The following is a 6,723-nucleotide window of genomic DNA, read 5'->3' on the forward strand; positions in this document are numbered from 1 at the left end:
CTTTGCTTGGCATGACTTTTAAAAATAAGCGAATAACAGACAGATTTGATACTTACCTCTAGAGCGTCTAGGTGACGTATATTCTTGCTTCCACAATTATTCCTCTATATATCGGCTAAGTCTAAGGCTATGATGATCTCTAATATCTATGGTATTGCTTCTTAGAGTCATTGAGATTTTACGTTTCCATATCGTATTAAAGGTTCATAATCTTGATAAAATATTAATCTTTGGTAATACTCCTTGCTGGTTCACGTTGATTGTTCTATTGAGTTATAAGAAATAATTTTAATTGCATATGGTTGCTCATAATATTCTGCTATTGCATAGAGTCATTTATCATTTTACCGAGTCCCGAGCCGAGTAATGTTCGTGCGGAGTTTCTTGCATATGTCACCGAGTTCCTCACTAGAGGGACGGGTATGTATATTATATATATGATTCGTGATGAGGATGGTTATGATGATGATGATGACGGAGATGACGTGATGATTATTTTGCCGAGCCCCTTACTAGGGAAGCTGGACACCTTAAATGTTAAATATATGCATGATTTTCACTTAAAAGGTATATGTGTAGCGATATTTTGTTTCGACTTGCCATATTGGTATCCTGTCACCTTTACCTTATGCTTTACATACTCAGTACATTGTCCGTACTGACCCCCCTTTCCTCGGGGGGCTGCGTTTCATGCCCGCAGGTGTAGATGCACAGTTAGGTGATCCTCCCGCCTAGGATATCTACTCTGCTGATAGGGAGAGCTCCACTGTTTCGGAGCCCAGTCGTTTTGGTACATAACTTTTGTGTAGTCTTTTACTCGTCTATGGGTTTGGCGGGGCCCTGTCCCGTCGAGTTTCACTAATGTACTCTTAGAGGTCTGTGGACATTATGTGGGTTGTATATATATGTTTTGGATAATGGTCTGGATATGGTTTGTTTGGGATGTCCGCTTGTACAGGGGCAGCCTTGTCGGCTGCGTACATCATTGTGTATTGTGTAGTGGCAGCCTTGTCGGCATACGTATGTTATTATGCTTTGAATAGTGGCAGCCTTGTTGGCTCGTGTATGCTGTTATGGTTGAATGGTTATGACTCCTTATGAGACAGGTCCTCCTATGTGTATATGGCGTTGGGGTTGGCTTGATTTGATTAAATTTCATATTGTCTTAGTTTCAGTTGGTTATACTTAGCAGGTTTGTATGTGGGTGTCCAAAACGGGCACTAGTCCAGGCCCATCGGGTTGGGTCGTGACAAAGAGTGGTATCAGAGCGGTTCTTCCTCGGAAGTGTCTGCAGACCGTGTCTAGTAGAGTCTTGTTTATTGGTGTGTTGTGCACCAAATCTATAAACAGGAAGCTACAGGACATTTAGGATTTCATTCTTTCTTCTTATTCTAGATCGTGCGATAGAGCTATATTAACAGGATAATTCCTCTCTAACGAATCCGTGTGTTTTCAGCTATGCCTCCAAAGAAAGCGACAGCCGCCCAGAAGGGAAAATCGCTAGTAGAAGGTACTAGTCAGACCCGGAGAGTTACTAGGGCCCGTGCCTAGTCTATGCCTGGTATTATGCTCCAGTCAGAGAGCTCTGCTACACCCCCACCGCTAGAAGAGCTTAGAGCAGCAGCAGCTCCAGTTCGGGGGACACCACCAGCCCCCGAGGCCCCAACATCTGAACCTCCAGCTCCTCAGTCAGGGGCGGAGGATAGGGCCATGAGAGATGCGGTTCAATTGCTGACTAGATTAGTGGTAGATCAGGCTCGCAGGCATGGACTAGGAGTTGATCATGCGGACAGATCTGATAGCTTAAGGGCTCGTGACTTCTTAAGTTGTAATCCTCCAGAGTTCTTTGGGTCAAGGCCGTAGGATGATCCGCAAGAGTTTATTCGTCAGATGCAGCGTACATTGAGGATAATTAAGGCTTCGGAGACCGAGTCTGTTGAGTTGGCTACGTATCGTTTGCGGGATGTAGCTATTAATTAGTATGAGTCTTGGGAGTTATCTAGGGGTGAGGGTGCTCCTCCAGCGGTATGGGATGAATTTGTGGAGGCTTTCCAGGGCCACTTTCTGCGTCCAGAGATGAAGCGAGCTAGAGTCGATAGATTCTTGCGTTTGAAGCAAAATGGTAGGAGCGTTCGAGAGTATAGCGTCGAGTTTGATTCATTGGCTAGGCATGCGCCTACTATTGTGGCTGATATGGCAGACAGGGTACATCGTTATGTGATGGGATTTGATCGTTATCTGATTGACAGTTGTATGGCAGTGACTCTTTAGCCAGGTATGGACATTAATCGGGTGCAGGCATATGCACAGGGGGTAGAGGATCGGCACCGGGGACGTCAGCCAGATAGAGATTATAATAGAGGCCAGCATAAGAGGGCTAGATCAGCAGGTTATCCTGACGAGTTTCAAAGCGGGCAGTCTCAGCAGCATGTTAGATTTTCTTCCCAGCCAGCACAGAGTGCACCCCCACGTTTCATGGGTAGGGGGTTCGATCGTATGGGATATTCGGAAGCTGGTCAGAGCTCTAGGGCGTCAGGGTCATAGATGGGCCTGGGTTTGAGCCAGTCGAGGCCACCTTTTCCTCGGTGTTGTCATTGTGGTAAGTCCCATCCTGGGGAATGTCGTTGGGCTACAGTTGCGTGTTTTTCTTGCAGCCGTCAGGGCCATACTATGAGGGAGTGTCACCTTAGAGGTAGTGCAGGTGGTATGGCATAGCCTACGGGTCTGTTGCTGGTTCATCTCCTTCTGTGGCTATGCGCCCTACGGGGCAGGGTATTCAGGCGCCAGCAAGCCGTGATAGAGGACATGGTGAAGCTTCCAGTTCTAGCGGTCCCTCAAACCGTATATATGCTTTGACTAATAGGCAAGATCAGGAGGTGTCAGCTAATGTGATCACAGGTATATTATCACTATTCTCCCGAAGTGTGTATACATTGATAGACCCAGGTTCCACCTTATCATATATATCTCCCTTTGTTGCTAGTAGGATCGGAATAGAGTCTGAGTTGATAGAACCATTTGAGGTAGCCACACCTGTAGGAGATTTTGTCATAGCTACGCGAGTATATAGGAATTGTTCAATAGTTATATATAGTCATCGTACCGTAGCAGATCTAATAGAGTTAAATATGATTGAGTTTGATATTATCATGGGCATGGATTGGTTGGCTGCTTGTTATGCTAATGTTGATTGCAGAGGAAAGATAGTTTGATTTCAATTTCCAGGGGAACCGATTATAGAGTGGAAGGGAAGTACAGTATCGCCGAAAGGTAAGTTCATTTCATACCTCAAGGCCGGGAAGATGGTTAGAAAAGGCTATATTTACCATCTGATTTGGGTGCATGACATGAAGGCAGAGGCACCGACTCTTCAAACAGTCCCGGTAGTTAATGAATTTCCTTATGTATTCCCCGAGGAACTTCCAGGCCTTCCTCCAGAACGGGAGATAGAGTTTACTATAGATGTACTGCCAGATACCCAGCCTATATCTATACCTCCTTATAGAATGGCACCTGCTGAGTTGAAAGAATTGAAAGAGCAATTGAGGGATTTGCTAGAAAAGGGCTTCATCAGGCCTAGTACGTCACCTTGGGGAGCACCGGTACTGTTTGTGAGGAAGAAGGATGGGTCGCTGCGGATGTGCATTGATTATAGGCAGTTGAACAAAATAACAATAAAGAACAGGTATCCCCTCCCAAGGATTGACGATCGATTTGACCACTTGCAGGGTGCAAAGTGTTTTTCAAAGATAGACTTGCGGTCAGGTTATCATCAGGTGTGGGTAAGGGAGGTAGATATTCCAAAGACGGCATTCCGAACCCGATATGGGCATTATGAGTTTAGAGTGCTGTCTTTTGGGCTGACTAATGCTCCAGCGGTGTTCATGGATTTAATGAATCGAGTATTTAAACCATTCATTGATATGTTTGTTATTGTATTTATAGACGATATTCTGGTCTATTCACGTTCAGAAGAGGAGCATGCAGATCATTTAAGGACGGTACTTAGGGTGCTTCAGCACCAGAAGTTGTATGCTAAATTTTCTAAGTGCGAGTTCTTGTTGACTTCAGTGGCATTCTTGGGGCATATTATTGGAGCTGATGGTATTCGGGTAGATACGCAGAAGATTGAGGCAGTAAAGACTTGGCCCAGACCTACGACACCTACTGAGGTACGCAGCTTTTTGGGGTAAGCAGGATATTACAGGAGATTCGTAGAAAAGTTTGCCTCAATTTTAGCGCCTTTGACAAGGCTAACTCAAAAGGCAGCCAAGTTCCAGTGGACAGATGCTTGTGAGCGAAGCTTCAAGCTATTGAAAGACAAATTGACTACAGCTCCAGTCCTAACTCTTCCGGAGGGACCAGACGGCTATGTTATTTATTGTGATGCTTCGGGTGTTGGGCTAGGATGTGTATTGATGCAGCATGGCAAAGTTATAGCCTATGACTCCCGACAACTTAGGAAGCATGAAAAGAACTATCCTACTCACGATCTGGAGTTGGCGGTCGTGGTTCATGCCTTGAAGATATGGAGACATTATTTATATGGTATCCATGTGGACATCTATACAGATCATAAGAGTCTCCAATATATCTTTAAATAGAAAGAGCTGAACTTACGACAGAGGCAATGGTTAGAGTTGCTAAAGGATTATGATGTTGATATTTTATATCATCCAGGGAAAGCGAATGTTGTAGTAGATGCTCTTAGCCGTAAGTTCATGGGTAGCTTGATAGATTTACAACCAGAAAGGAGGGATATGGTTCGGGAGATTCAGCAGCTATCCAGCCTTGGAGTCCGTCTAGCTAATTCGGAAGATAGTGGAGTTTCTATTCGAGAGGTTGCTGAGTCCTCAATCATAGATGAGGTAAAGAGACACCAATACAAAGACCCTATTCTGGCACAGTATAGAGATGCAGCTCTTCAAAAGGAAAAGACCCCATTTAAGATTACACCTGATGGAGTGTTACGATATGAAAGCAGATTGTGTGTACCCAATACTGCGGGGCTATGACGGCAAGTTATGGGAGAGGCACACTCTGCCCGTTATTCTATTCACACAGGGTCAACAAAAATGTATCATGACCTCAGATGCTTATATTGGTGGGATGACATGAAAAAGGACATAGCAGAGTTTGTTTCTCAGTGCCCAAATTGTCAACAAGTCAAGATCGAACATCAAAAGCCTGGTGGATTATTACAGGAGATAGAGATCCCGACTTGAAAATGGGAGATGATTAATATGGACTTCATTACAGGCTTACCTTGCACTCAACGGAAGTATGACTCTATATGGGTTATTGTAGATAGGCTGACGAAATCGGCCTATTTTCTTCTAGTCAGGACTACTTATTCGGCTGAAGATTATGCGAGGTTATATGTCAGGGAGATAGTGAGACTTCATGGGGTTCCCACGTCCATTATATCAGACAGAGGAGCTCAATTTACAGCCAACTTTTGGAGATCATTTCAGAAGGGATTGGGGACATAGGTGAACCTTAGCACAGCATTTCACCCTTAGACTGATGGGTAGGCTGAGCGTACTATTCAGACACTAGAAGATATGTTGCGGGCCTGTATTATTGACTTCAAAGGCAGTTGGGATGACCACTTGCCGCTCATTGAGTTTGCCTAATAATAATAGCTACCATTCTAGTATCCAGATGGCACCATACGAGGCCATATATGGGAGGAAGTGCAGATCACCTATTGGTTGGTTTGATGTTGGCGAGACTAAGTTAATAGGCCCGGATGTGATTCAGCAAGTTGTTGACAAGGTGAAGCTTATTCAAGAAAGATTATTAGCAGCCCAGAGTCGACAGAAGTCATATGCAGATAATCGGCGTCGAGATTTGGAGTTTCATATTGGTGACTGGGTATTCTTGAAGGTATCACCCATGAGGGGTGTGATGAGATTCGACAGGAAGGGGAAGCTCAGTCTGAGATACATTGGGCCTTATCAGATTGTTCGTAGGATAGGCAAGGTTGCCTATGAGTTGGATCTACCATCTGATTTGGAGGCGGTACATCCAGTCTTCCATGTATCGATGCTACGTAAATGTATTGGTGATCCTTCTAGAGCATTCCCTGTAGATGATATTCAGGTAACAGAGGATTTGTCATATGAGGAGAAACCCGTGGCTATACTTGATCGTCAGGTTAGAAGGTTACATACTAAGGATGTGGCTTCCCTCAAAGTGTTGTGGCAAAATAACAATAGGGAGGATATGACTTGGGAAGCGGAAGACGAAATGAAGAATAAGTATCCTTACTTGTTCCCCGTACCTGCAGGTAATTCAATTCCTAGCTTGACTATATTCATAGATAATGAGATTATGTAGCTGTGAGGCATTTGTAAGTTACGGAATGCAGGTTGATAGGTATAACTTTTAGAGAGACCTCGCTGGAATTTGTTTTCGCAAGACGCTAACTTAACATTCGAGGACGAATGTTCCTAAGGGGGGAAGGATGTTATGCCTCGTATTTTTTTTATACGTAGTGCGCATCGTGATCTAGAAGACGTAAAGAAATATTAGGCAAGGATGTTATTTCCAAATGTGATATTAAGTATGAGTTGGCTAATGTAAGTGCCATTAACTTTAAGTGAGGGATTAATTAGTGGCTAATTTGGATTGATTTAATCCAGTGGGCCCCACCACTCAAGGAAAAAATTAAAAAGGGATCAGATTGTCGGCTGGCCTTAGTGGACAGGTGTAGAGGGG

The sequence above is a fragment of the Solanum lycopersicum genome, chromosome 8 (genome assembly GCF_036512215.1).
Source record: "Solanum lycopersicum chromosome 8, SLM_r2.1".
Lineage (NCBI taxonomy): Eukaryota > Viridiplantae > Streptophyta > Magnoliopsida > Solanales > Solanaceae > Solanum > Solanum lycopersicum.